Genomic DNA, 14,731 nt, shown 5'->3' with positions numbered 1-14,731 from the left:
TCTCACTTTTCATTTGCAGAGCCCGGCAAGTGTCAATCTTCTTCCCATGGGGTTGCTTTTTAGCAAACAAAGATAAACTGCTCTCTACTACAAATAGCTGCAGATGGTAATAATAGCACTGGTAAGGAACCAGGTGGATGCCAAACTTTCCTTGAAATGCCCCAACCCCTACTGATGAGGAGGCTTGCATGTGGCACCAGCTTTCAGGGGTGTTCATTTATCATTAACCAACTGGGGAGACAACATGAACTCAAATGTCACCAGAAGAGAGGTAACAGCTCTGACTTAATGCTGTACATTTATTTCAAGGAATGATTTGTGAACAGAAAGTAGGACTAAGTGTATTTAATAAATAATTTGCTCTGAGGCAGATTCTGCTATGTTTACTCACACAGAAAAGTTCCTTATTTAGCAGCTGAGTAAGCATTTCACGTGGAGTGAAATATTATCTGAACCAAGAGAAAAGATCAAAAATTTGCTTTATATTGTGGGAAATAATCATAAACTTTTTAACCATGGCTGACTCTGGTTAGAAGGCATCCAGTACTGGTCAGTAGGGCACTTTATGTTAGTGTGGTCCATGCAGAAGGACTACATGGAGAGATTACGGCACCATTTCTGAGAAATTCTCTGTTGCTGATATTCAAACGACTATTTTCAGTCAAATGAATTGTCAAAGGGACAGCAGGCCCCACACTTGTCCCCTTCTGCATTCCTGCTTCCTGATCCAAAGCACATTTGAGAGTCCTGTAAGAACTGACACCAAGCAATTAGAAAGAAGCAATGGATTTAATGTATACAAAGGCAGGATAACATAGGCTATAGAAGATCTCAGGAAGTTCCCAGTCCAACTGCCTGTTCAAAGCATGTTTAACTATGTGATCAAATAGGAATGAGTAAGGCCTTATCCAGTTGGGTCTTGAAAACTTTCTGAGATGGGGACTGCACAGTCTTTCTGGGTAACCTGCTCCCCAGCTTCACTGTTCTCAAGGTGATAAAGTTTTCCTGATATCAAATCCAAGATGGCATATTTTTGGTGGATTTTTTTCCTCTTAAATGACTGTAGGGCTTCAAATGAAACTATTCTTTGTGCAAAAGAAGTGTTAGCTCCCTGAACCTTGTTTTGTGTAGGGTTTGATCCAGAGGGCATTCTCCAAAAGCACTTATTAGCCTGGATCTTCCAAATGAAGCAAATAGATATTTAGACGTATGGGACCTGGGGCTACATCTAGGTTTGGATGGAGGTAGCTAGAGGTTCTGAGGATCTTGACTCTGGGGGATGTACTCAAAATCTGCCATAGGTACCTTAGGCCTTTTTGCAGCTCCTTTCCTGCTCTTAGGCAAGTAAGACTCATTCTTGGTAAAAACATTCACAAGTTGTGTGGGGCTGGCACTCTTAAGAGCAGGTTTGTGATATGAACAAAGAGAGTTTCAGAAGTGTTGATAGCTTGTGTATTTTCAGTTTCATGATCGGAATCACATTAATGAGAACATCTGACTCAGAATGTTAATGCTTATTCTCATATGAGATAAAACAAGTAGACAAACTGATAACAGCATCACGTTTGTGTAGCTGATCTTTTGTCTTTTACTTTTACACAATGCACTATTTCCAGGGAAAACAACAACATCAGCTATAAAACTTCCTTTGGACAGTTAATTAATAAATCGATATCAATTAACTTTAAACCACTGTTAACTACAAAACCAGAAGTTTAAATCAGCCGTCAATTCAATTGTATGTTCCAACCCCCCTTGTGACAAGCAATTTCTAAGAATTGCTAACAGGGGCTGATATGGAGGGTTGGTCTGTGTCACTGTTCTTGTTCACTGTTGCTACCGAACAGAGAATGAGGGATAGAAAGTTCATGAAAACTGGAATGAAAACTTTCTAGATTTTTATACAGCAGCCATCATGTTTCCCTCATTGACAAATTCCTTCAAAACCAATCCTGTACACATTCTTCAGGAAAAATTGCACTCAGCCACTTTTTCAGTTAGAAAATCTGGTATAGCAAGTACTTTGGAAGCAGAAAGGGGCTTGAGAGGCAGCCAGTACTTTATAGAAATGACTCCATGTGCATCTGGGCTGGTGGTGCAAGCAGGGATGGTCATGGGTCAGTGAAAGACTAGAAAGTGCTGTTGCAGGGAAGTTCCTTGGAGGGGACTATAGCTATTAGAGTATGGATTAATTACATGAAGGTGGCGTGATCTGAGGTCATGTGGTTGTAGATAGAGGGGATAGAAGCTATAGGGAAGAGACGCAGATTGGTACTAGTGGATAAATTGCCATTACTGACACAGCTGCAGACCTGAGCTGGGTAGCACAGATCCCTTCTGCCCTTTGTCAGGGAAGGATACCCATAAGCTCCAGCTCCACCATAAGGACAGTTATAAGGCGGCAAGAAAGACTTTTACTCTAGTCCTCACCAACCCTTTTCACACTGCCTGCCATATTACAAAATAGCTATGACCAGCTTTACTTGCCCTTTCCTGAACTTCCAGTTCACTCACCAATGATGTTTAAAGGACCCACTAAAAAGCGTGTTCTGACAGGAACGTGTTCTGATTGAAGACGTAATGTTTATTGTGGTTCATGGTATTTCTCTACAAAGGCTCTAGGTTGAGCAATATATAAAATGTGGCTTTTTTTCTTTGTCATCCAGGAATCATGTGAGTGAGTTTCAGACATGGTTTAATTTAGACCCAGTTCTGAGTTCCTTTTTGGATCAAAATTTGATTAATATCAATGGGTGTTTTGGTCATGCAAAGATTTTTAATTTGCCCTCTGGATATCTGGACTGGCATCTTCTGAAATGCTGACTTGGAATATAAATTCCATAAACAGCTTAAATTTAGAATATTTCCCCCTTATCATACCTACCAAGTATCTTTTTTATCCTGTGGGGAAGAAAAAGCTATCGGAAAATCACAAGCGATTAACGTATTGTTAAAACCTCAGTTCTGAAAGTAAGAATAAACCATGAAAGCTAACCCCCAGAGCATTAAACCCACCTTTAAACACCTACACATTTCATTCCTGAAACTTTTATTGTTTTTCAAGTAGGAAGAATATCTCATTTGCTGCAACCATCATAAATTTTGACACAGCCCCAGCCCCATTATAATGTGCCTTCATAAAGCTCAGTCTTCTCTCCCAGACTTTTTCCTCTTGCTTGCCCGCCCAAGTTGCAATGTATTTTGAAACAGAAAGGCAGTAACAGACAACTGTCTTTCTGTAAGATATAGTGAGGTTATTCTGTACAAATGGAATGAACCTCATTTTTTCATTTCAGATCAAAGCAGACATCTTTTGAAGTCTAGCTATTTGATAAAAAAGGGCTTTATAACAAGCAGATATAGAAGTTAATAGGACATAGAGATATTTTATTAAATTGCAAACCATTATTAATATTGCAGTTTTAACTTGAAAGAAATATGTGAAATGACACCGGAAATTAATTAGATTATTTCATCATTCTTTTACATTATAAACTTTGATACACTTGCATAGATATATAGGTACATTGATAAAAAGACACAAAGACAAACAGAATTTTAATGAGTGGGGAGCTTTTATCTACTATCACTTTGTGACTTAATTTTTTCTGTTTATACTGCCTATTGATTCCAGTTGAAACCTGCTGTTTTAATGTTGTTATTGATATTCTCTCTGGGTTTTCTTCTAATTCTGGCATTGATATTACCTTGATCGGATTTAGTTTATTTGAATTGCCTTTGGGTTTCAGTCTCTGGAGTTTTTCACTGCTTATAGACATGCAAAGATAAAACCTCCCTTTTTATCTAAAAATCCTTGAGAGACTCTGAAAGATACAGCCATTTTCTGAGAACATTAAAAAGAAAGAGACAACAATCAAAAGGAATATACTTCTCACCTAGTCTAAGACATCATTTCTATACACCCTGAGCATTCTCTGACATGCACAGACTTCTCATCTAGTCAGTTCCATTTTACATTTGGAAACAATGTGTGAAGAAATTGGACTGTCATAAAGTGACAAGTGGTTCCAAGCTCTGTGTCTCAGGCTGCACCTTCACCAGACTGTCTCTGGTCCTGGATAATTTGGGAAGTGAACCTGCATAGTGGTCCATGTTATTTATTTTTGCACCATGGTGAAAAAGTAGGCTCTAGCACACTCCTTGAAGGTAACAGAAAATCTCCCTTCCCAATGAGAGAAGTCGATGTGTGAGGGTGGGTGGGGTAAGTGAGGGAAAACTCACTGTGTTTGGGCTAGAGGAAATTTCTTTACGTTGTTCCAGAGTTGTTATTTGATAGATGCCCCATACCTGAAACATTCAAGTCCAGGTTGGATGGGGCTCTGAGCAACCTGATTTAGTTGAAGATGTCCCTGCTTGTATCAGGGGAGTTGGAATGGATGACCTTTAAAGGTCACTTCCTATACAAACTGTTCTATGTTTCTGATTTCCACAAGTTCCCTGTGGCTCTAAGAAAGAAATCGGAAAAATAATATCTAAATTAAAAAAAAAAGAAATTCCAAACCATTTTATCTTTTAAATTATTATGTTTCCATTCTTGTAAAAGTAGAACAAAAAACTGACAAATACTCATAACTCACTTTTCTGCTTTTTTATTTCTCTGTTTGTAATTTATTTGCTTTTTTTCTTAGCCTTTGTAAGTTTTTTCCTTTATTTTTCTTTTCTTTTGGCTCGAGTTAATCCTTGTTCCTGTTTTGTTTTGTTTTCCCCTGCTTTCTTCTTGCTGTAGGCCTATAGTTTATTTTCATCTCTTTGTTCTGATTCCTTTGTCGTGTAACAGTACACATTTTTGGAAATAATTATTTTGCAAGAAATAATGAATATTTTCAAGTCTGTAATTAAAGACAGGTAAATACTATGAATATACGTGTAAACATGTGCTGTATTTGCATGTGATTTATTTCTTCTGTCCAGCTGTCACAGGCCATTTATATTAACAATTTGACAACTCAAAAAATTCCCTAGGATATAACTGAGAGCCTGTGCAGTACAGGGTATTCATAGACAGGAAGAAGGCTCAGAATTGTTCTCATGGCTTAACATTGAATTGCCTTGATATCACAATAAATTTAGTTTTTAATAACTTTAAGAGGGAATGGTAATAGAAAAGTGGAGATTGTGCAAAAAAAACCCCTCTAAAGTAGAAAGACTGTGATGGGCCATTGGCAAGCAGCACAGAGGGAAGGGAAGCACTTTTTGCCTTTTACTAGTCTTCCCTGTGGATCACCTGCACTGGGCCAGCAGCACCACTCTCTACAGGCTGTGTGGGCTGTACTGTTAGAATTGCTTCTGACAGTAGGAATGAAAATGGATTGTAGGGGAAAAGGAAGGGACCCAATGAATCCACCTGCCAGTCCAGCTTTCGGGAATCAGACAGATACACCATAGAGACCACCATTTACCATGGCCAAATGTGCAGTTATCCTTGGTTATAATTTTTGAGCTCATTTAATTTTTTATTTACTGTGAGAATGAGTTCTACAGCTGAAATATGCATTTTATAAAAAAAAAAATCCTTTTGCTCCCTGATAGTTTCTCTGAATGCCCCCTTGTTCTTCTGTAGTGAGAGACAGTGGATGAATATTTTTTATTCACATTATCCATCCTCTTAATGATTGTGCAGACAAAGTTACGTCTTTTCTAAGCTGAAAAGTCTGCTAGGTACTCTTTCCCAGGTAGGAAAAAACATGTACCTCTGATCATCTTTGCAATTGTCTAGTTTTTCTGGTTTGGTCTTTTGGATACTGCGCACAGCATCCAGCATGTGGGTTTGGCACGTGTTTACAAAGTCTCATAATGACACGATGACTGTTGTTCTCAGTTTCTATCTCAATATTACTGATATTCACTGAGCACAGTGCATGCACAAATATGCACAGTAACTTTGGGATCTATTTTTTAAGACCCCGACTTTAGATGTTTCTAGTAATTACCCAGGAATGAATGTAAATTCTCTCTGCTTGTTTGTAGTTAGATATAGTCTTCTCATGTGCATAACTGTGCTTATTAAGACCTAATTTCGCCTGACTTCTTAGAACTTGATTAGTCAATATAATGAATTTTCCATTCCAGATTTTGCTATTCTTTATCTGTGTCTTCACTGAATTTGATTTTTCCTCCTTTCTCCTTCATTCTACTGTCTTTAACTTCACTTATGTATATTTAAAAACATGTATCTCAGTACAGGTCCATGTTCATCATTGGTAAGCTTTTGACGGGTTCACTTGATGAAATTCTGAGACTGAACATTTATTTCTAGTCTTTGTTTACTCTCTGGCAACTATTATTTATCAATGAGAGGGCCTTATCTTTTAATCCAGAAAAACTTAGTTTATTAAAAAGCATTTGGTGAAAGACCTTAAAAAAACCCCAGGTGTTTTCTGCCAACAAAGTTGTTTTACCTCCCTACTCATTGACTTTTTCAATAGTTTTGGGGATTATGACTCCTTTATGAAATATTATGTATTTTATTTACCACCGATTCTGTTTCTACCAATTTTCCCACTTGGGCAATCAAGCTTACTGCTCTGTAGTGTCTGGGGCAATTTTTAAAAAAATGGTGTCATATTTGCTGTCTTCTTTCTCTTCAAAACAGAGGTAAGTTAAACAATAGGCTACACTCTTGATTTCCAAACCTTTTTCTGAAGCCTTTTCATTCTCTGATTTGTCATATTTCTTTTCCTTTACTTTGTTCAAGAAATTTCTACAACTGATAGTCCTGTTTGGGGCTTCCTACCAGTTTTATATTGGTGAGAGTCCACTGACTTTCAGGTAGCTTCTCATATGTTTCTGGAGTGTCAGAACATTAGCAACTTGTATTATGTGGAAACTGTTGTTTCTAACCATTCCCTCTGCATTATTTACTTTCTCATTTCTGTTTCATTGTAATTAGAAAAGTAATTTACCAGCTTCCTAATAGGCAAACAGTTAATCTCAGGTTGGCAGGCCTTGAATCAACTCATCTCAGACTCTAAAACACTCAAATACTCTGTTGAAGATTGGTTGTTAGTATTTATTTGCTAACTGGCAGTCAAATATTTAATTGTTGGATTCACTAACACTTAACTGTATCACACAAAAACTTCAGCTATCTTTTAATTTTCACATCATCTTCATTTTCATCTGTATTCTGCTTCTTAAGAAGATTTTGAAGCCTCAGGTGTACCAAATCAGATGCAACTACAGAATTCTGGCACCTTCTAAAGAAGTCAGAAATATGATATACTTGTTGTGGTTCAGCCACAGACACCAACCAAGCCCCACATAGCCACTCACTCACTCCCCCACCACTGGGATCAGGGAGAGAGTTGGAATGCTAAAAGGTAGAAAACTTGTGGGTCAAGATAAAAATAACTTAATAGGGAAAGCAAAAGTAGAACATGCAAGCAAAGCAAGACAAGTGATTCACTTCTTCCCATGACAGGCAGGTGCTCAGCCTACTCCAGGAAAGCAGGACTCCACCACACCTAACAGTGACTTGGGAAGACAAACTCCATCACTCCAAACACTCCCCCACAAGAAGAAGGGACCACCTGCAGTGCAAGACTGGGGAGGAGGAGGAGGAACGATAAGGACAGACACTGGAGACCTTGGTATGAGCAGAAGTGGAGACTACAGATGAGGATATGCATGCAGAGGCAGACATCTAAGCAGATGGAAAGAGTAGAGACAAGATTCTTGGGGAAAGAAATAGAAAAAGCAATTTTAGAATATTCCCTATCCAGAACCTGTCATGGAAACCAGATTTACTAACTTCTACCTTTCCTATGGTCAGTGAACAGGCTTGAAACCCACTGGTTAAATTGTGCATCATATAAATTTATTAATGGTTAATCAATATATTCCATCTGCTATCATCAGCACTTCTGCTGTTAGCTCAGTTTGAGTGGTATATGCTGTGATTCCAAAAGCACAAGTCCTACTTGTGTGCTCAGTATTAATGCCAATATAAAAAATTTAAAATCTGTGTGAAAAGAGCGCTGAGATTGTAAAGTCAAAAATAGAGGTGCTTGAAACTCCTGAGCCTAAACCACATGCACATGCTCCTATTTTTGTCTATTTTCTGTAGCTATTATTCTGCAGATTTTAATGACAGACACAGAAGAGGCAAGACAGAGCAGGACAGTGTCACTCAGAGCTTGCTGACTTCCAAAGGTGTCTCCTCTGAGGGTGAACCAGGTTTGTGTGCCTGATACCTGTAGCATCTGTGCCTCATGTATTGCAGCGAATAGGGCAGGGGGATACGGAGGAAAACAGGCACAGCCTTGAAACCGGAGAATGAGAATGTCTCTGCCTCTACCAGAGACTTAGACAAAGACTGGGAATGTAATCATTCCACCTGAGCAAAAGTCCTGTTTTTCTCATGCTCGGTGGATACCTACAAAGGACTCTGAAGCAAGATTTGTGGAAGCATGGAATTCTTACTTCTGGAAACCAAAGAAAAGCTGACTGTTCTCGCCTTAGACAGTTTTGAGCACTGAGGGAAAAAACCAAAACCAAGCAACCCTCCAAACAGACAAACAAAAACAGTAACAAAAAGAAGGAAAAAAGAAAAAAGAAAAGTTGGATCTAAATCTCTCAAGTGAGCTTACTGGATCATTTTGACTATTTTTGCCTGAGGTTTTTCGCCTGTAAAAGGATGGTAATTTTTCCTCTTTTCATACAAATACAGCAAAGAATTGTAACTAATTACTGGTCATGAACACAGTTCTGCTCATGAAGGAAGAAATTGTCCTGTATATAGTGTGTATTTGCTTGCTTTTGCTAATTCAGTTCAAGGAGCTGAGCACTGAGAAGAGAATTAATTCAGTGTGAGTATAACAATTCAATAGTTAGGCGTTTAGTCTCAGTTCATGTCAACACAATGATATAATGATTCATCCTATTCCAAGCAGACACTTACACAGAACAAACCACCCTCTGTAGTTGCTGGACTGTCTGTCACTGGTTACTGAGGAAGCAGGGATGATTAGTTCAGACCAGATACCCAAGTTTAGGAGCCTGTGGAGTCAGTGAGGGTCAATAAACACTGTGAACAAGTACCCATGATTTGGGAACTGGACAAACTGATTTTGTCTAAAACCTTTCAAATTTAATTTTTGCAGAGATTTTAGGTAAGTAAAAACCAAGACTTTGCATTGTCCTGGGTAATACAGCAGGAGGAATTGCTCTATGGTGCAGTTACAGACTAAGTAATGAAAAAGGTGGAAATAAAAAATGTTATTCCAGTCATGTAGAACTTCTGTAAACAAGATTGAAGTGTTTCAGCTGTTTGACTGAGATGATGAGGCGAGCATCTGGAGCCTACGTTCTAAAAACACATTCCATCATATGGTTTTTAACCATCAGAAATGATCAGTTTATATTATTTTCTGATGTTAAAGCATATTAAAAAAACCAGTGTATTAGCTACTGTGTATCATTACACAAGGTGTGTTACATATGAACCGAATATCAAGTCTGGTGATGGAGAAAGTCTGTTTGTGTCTAATACTGTTCCCTGGAGAAACTGTTCAAGAGCTGTTCATCCTTGTGGAAAGATTACTCTGATATCAGTGAGACTTATCTGCTGTGTAAGTGCCAGTTGAGTTGTAAAGCTTCTCCAGGGCATTTTATCAGGTGTTCTTACTCAGCATCAATGGTCTCTATGAGAAGAGAAAGAGCTGAGAAACAGAGCTTGGTTCATCAGGTTAAAATAAATGGATCTGGTAAATGCCTTTTCAACCCTCTCCTACAACTATAAACCTAAATCTAAACCTACAGCATTTCTATTTTACTTATTTTGTTCTCTCCATTAATGCTGAGTATTACTTAAGAGGAAAGAAAAAAGATGTGCTAAAAGATGTGGATCTCCATTTAAAGAACTGGTTTTCTTGTGCTTATGCCAAGAGTTCCATCTTGGAAATTCTTCAGATTCTGTCCTTGGACAGATTTATATATGGGATTTTCACATATATTTCAGTGAGAGTTTCACACTTTTATCTTACAGAAGAATTTGACCTCTGGGGTTTACCTCTCTTGGGACTAGTTTAGGAATATTAGCTGTACTATGTCCTGAAAATATTTCATGCCCATTGCTGCCTGACTGAGAGTAATTCAGATACCACTTTGTCAGAGACTGAAAGTGGACTTTGTAATCCTTTTGAAATCTTTCCTTTTTTTTGATGTGTTTGTTAATCAAATTGGAAACAAAATGCACAAAAAGTTGAGACTCTCAGAGTAAAATACAGCACTGTTAGCTAGTGGTTGAGAGTGGAAATGTAAGTCAAAAGTTCTGTTATAGCCTCAATTAAAGATTCTGTCTATGGCTTGGGAAATATCCCTTAGGACTGGAACTGTTCCCACTGTTGTAACTAGAAGGTAGAAACAAACATTTTTTTACAGCTGCTCTTTTTTTTTTTTCTGCTATCAGGTGCTAATTTTTCCCATCTACCATTGTGGGAAGGTTTTTAGATCTCTATTTGATTTTCTTTGAGAGTCCTGAGTAGGTGGAGAGTTCTATCCCCTTGGTATTGCATTTTGTCTATTTTTGCACATCTGTAAGTTGTTGTATCAATGTAATGAGATTGTTTGTTTCTTTTACTGCTTGTGAAAGAAAGCACAACAATCAGGCTTTAAAAAGACGTTATTATAGTAGCTGGGTTTTGTCCCTTGTGCTCCTAAATGCCTAAGCAGTACTGAGGAGAGAGGACTGAGAGATATTCCTCTAAAATTTTGGGGGGAAAAGAGTTGGTCTAGGCAAAATAATAAAGCAGAGGAAAGAAACAGCAAAGAAAAAAATGGAGCTGAAATTGCTACTCGCAATTTTTTCCCCATAATTTCACAGCCTCTTTTCCAGCTAGCAAAATAAACAATTAAAGGCCTTCTGTTTGATATATTATTCAAGTTAATGAGCAAAAGCACGTTTGTTACTCTCATAATGGAGCTGAGAGAAGTAAATCTGTTGCAAACTTGTCATTGTTTGATGCAAGGCTGAGGATTAATATTCTTGTTTCAGATCAAGAGTATCCCATTTCAGTACAACAAGTTGCTATTTTGTGAACTTATGTTTGGCAGAAATCAGAGTGTTCACAAACAGGATTACATGAAATTAATAAAAGGTATGAAACAAAAGCAACTCATTCATTTTTGATGTAACTTTTATGTATTAAATCCTAGGGAAAAAAAACCCAACACCACAGAACACCCCATACAATTTGTAAGAAGCCTGCATAAAAATGAGAAAATTAATTAAAAATACTAATTCAACATAAAATATATAAAGAAGTAATTGTTGCAACCTCAGTATGTATTGGATTTAGTCTTTTTCTGACCTACTGAGTTCCTAATACTTCCATAAACTCCCAGATAGTGGACTCCACATTTTTGTGCTTGTTGAACATTTAACTCTCCATGTCCTTTGGGGACTTCTGTGCTCACCTATGAACACCTAAACTCGTATAAGAACAAGCTGCACTTTCTGGAATGGTGCTCCCACTAGTCAAAGCCATGGTCACATCAGTCAGCTGTAGTTTCTAGATTGTGCTTTGGTAACAACAACTCTAAAACACATACGTGCTTTATGAAGAAAATGGGGATGGTCCACTCAATTAGCTATGCAGATGGAAACTGAATATTCAGAGTTTCTTTTGCATATAGAGGATCTTTTTCACTTTGCTGTTTATCCATTAGGATGGGTGGAAATGAGTCAACATTTTTGGTGGCTAAAGTTCAAACCATATCAAGCTATTTAAACAAATTGTAATTTTTTTTTGGTTTTATATTTAAGATATGGAAGATGTCTATTAAAGACATTCTAGCTCCTAAATGTTATTTCTGGCATCTCCTGATGTTCCTGAACTACTGAGTTCTGGTTTGAATTTTAATTTGTCAATCTGCACAATACTTGAAAGAGCAATCTATAGCTAACTGTATATCTTGTCAGAAACAGTGTATTGTGTTTCAGAAGTTTTGAGTTTTTGAATCTCTTCCCTTTTCTGTGCTATTTTGGTTTCTAACGCTGTTTTTGTCTTACTACTGATTCCAATAGAATACTTTCCAAGTATTAATAATATCCTTTCTTGGCAGCTAGGCTTGGGACTGCAATGGCCAACAGAGTTGAAAAGAAAGTAATATTAATAACTCTAATTACCATCCTTATAGGCTAAATGGAATGGAAGAATTTCTAATTCCTCTTTGGAATTTATAATAATTTACCTGCCAGCTGACCTGAAGCATCTAGCCAGACCACTATTATAAATGACCGCCTCTTATCAGTGTTTGCTTCATGTGGGATGAAAGAATTATTTACCATTACTGCTTGTTGATAATGGTGATTAGTCTGCATGTCCTACCTCTGCGGAGGAGCTTACAGACAGCAATTGTACAATAAATGAACCTGTGACCTCCAGGAGTTACATCAAAAAATAAACATCCCTGAAATATCCCTGGTTCAAAACATGTGAATCACCAGACCTGTCCCCATTCCAGCTTCCCTCCAGCTCAGAGACCCACCCAATTTGGACAGGAAGTTTAACTTCAAGAATCTCGGGGTTGATAAAATGATGGAAAATATTCACTGTGCTTAGCACTATCTTTGTATTTTTCCCCCTATCCTTTTCTTTATATACAGTAAAATATTGTGTAAATAAAATTTCTATTTAATATGCCTTTGCTTGTGGGTTTTGGTTTTTTTGGGGGTTTTTTTTGTTTTTTTTTTTGTATTGCTTGTAATATGTACCTCAGGTTATAGTAATTTAAATTTATTTGCACTGTCTGCAAAACCTAATTTTTTTTTTAACTGCAAGAACAAAGTGTTGGTCTCATTGATCCCTTAATTAGGTGTAACTACTTTTACTGAGAATAAGACACTATTAAGCAAAACTTTCCTTGTTATAATCCCTCAAATATGTGTACTTGGGTACAAGAGTATAAACCAAAAGGTGTAATAGTATTCTAGAATAAGCAGCACAGGGAAAATAATCACTGTCATGTAGAAGCAGAGCTGGGTTTAATCTGTAATACTAATGCTTTTTATATGTAGGTTACTGTATGCGAAATGCTACAGTAATTGCCTCCTTAAAGTATTATCTTGATTTCTCATGTAAAAACCAAGCTGTACACAGTAGCTTGAATGGCTGCAAATAGCCTTTTTTTCAGCATGTCTGTGGAAATGATCATGCCAATTATCTTTTCCTCTTAAGCTGAATTTAGTTGTTATTCAGCATGTTTTTGTAACATGTCTGGTGGTGTCACAGAGGATTTCCATCCAGAGACCGCATGCATGTTTTTCTAGGGCTTATGTCAAAAACCCAAGTTATCGAGACAGAAATTCTTCCAGTACCTGGTGCTAGAGAACTCCTACTCCATTTGATTAGTAGCCAGGTAAGCTTCTGGGAATTTCTCTAGGAATTACATTTTTCTGCTGTCTTTGGAGCGCCATATCCCTTGGAGCTAATGTCATCTGCAGATGGGGTGACTGGAAATGCAGGTTGGAGGAACAACTGTCACACACAGGAACCAGCAGGGCAATGCTGAAGTGAGAAAATACTGTTAAAGGGAGCTTACTCTCTTCTAGTGAGCTGCATACATTATACTGCCCTCACTAGGGAGAGCAACATAAATCCCATGATAGGAACTTGCCTCTCTGGAGAATTAATATCCCACTTTAAGTATCTGGGCCTGTGGGCGTGTTTGTGTTCATAAATCTGAGTGGGTGCATAAGGGCTCAGATCTTGATGTTCTTAAACTTGTTCATGCAGATGAAACTTATTGGTGACAGTGAGAATTAAGGGCTACAAATCTGGCTCCAAAAGTTGCCAAACAGGTATCTTTCCCAAGGCTGATTGAAATCAAGGGGAAGTCTTTTGGATCAGGCTTATGGTGTGAAAAAAGAAAGGTGACCTGCTGGTCTTTTACTTCTTTCTGCAAGCAGTTTTATTTAACATAATGTTGAGAAGAAGCATTGCCAGAGTGAAAACTAGAAAACTCACATTTAAAAGATATTCTATCCCAGTTTATTTTCCACCTTGGGATCTACCTTTCACTCATTCATTCATTTATTCATTCATTCTTGAAGTTCCAAAGTAACAGCAAAATTGTAATTCAGCAGTCTTTATAAAGTTTTTCCATCCCATGTCTAAGACCAGGCATGGGAAAGTCTGGCTGGGTAGGCATTCTAGAAGCCAGTTTGTGCTAACACAGAACAGCTGGAACATCAAGGCCTCTTGCAGGACATGTCTAAAGTCCAGCTGCCCAGGGGCAGGTAGAGATCATCTTCACAGCCCTTCTGCAGCTGCCGTGATTTCAGCCACTGTGTCTGTGTCATCCCATATCCAATTATTGCATCAGAGGGCTGCAGCATTCCCTATGCAAGAAATCTCTGAGTGCTAGCCTGCAACTCCTGAGGGAATGGTTTCTCACAGCTTCTCTCTGCCTTAGAGGATTTATATACTCTGAAGAGATCATTTTAGTTTTTTTAAGATTAGAAAAAAGTATTTTTTGAAATGTAATAGCATTTCAGGATTTAAATAAGGATGCTCTTAACAAAACAGAAATAAATTTTTGCCTTGTCTGCTTCCTGCCATCCTTGGTCTGGAAAGAAAAATATTCAGCTGCTATTCTAATTGCTCTGTGGGGGCAAATAATTTATATATGAGAGATTATTTAAAATAAAAGGGGCATTCTCCATCTCACTGTTTCCTATTTAGGCTCTAGATCACAGTTATGACTGCCT

This window comes from Corvus kubaryi, unplaced genomic scaffold, assembly GCF_017639235.1.
Source record: "Corvus kubaryi isolate FWS band 111438036 unplaced genomic scaffold, C.kubaryi_AGA036_p1.0 68, whole genome shotgun sequence".
NCBI classification, from domain to species: Eukaryota; Metazoa; Chordata; class Aves; order Passeriformes; family Corvidae; genus Corvus; species Corvus kubaryi.
The sequence above is the reverse complement of the archived record's forward strand: the minus strand, read 5'-3'. Positions refer to the sequence as shown.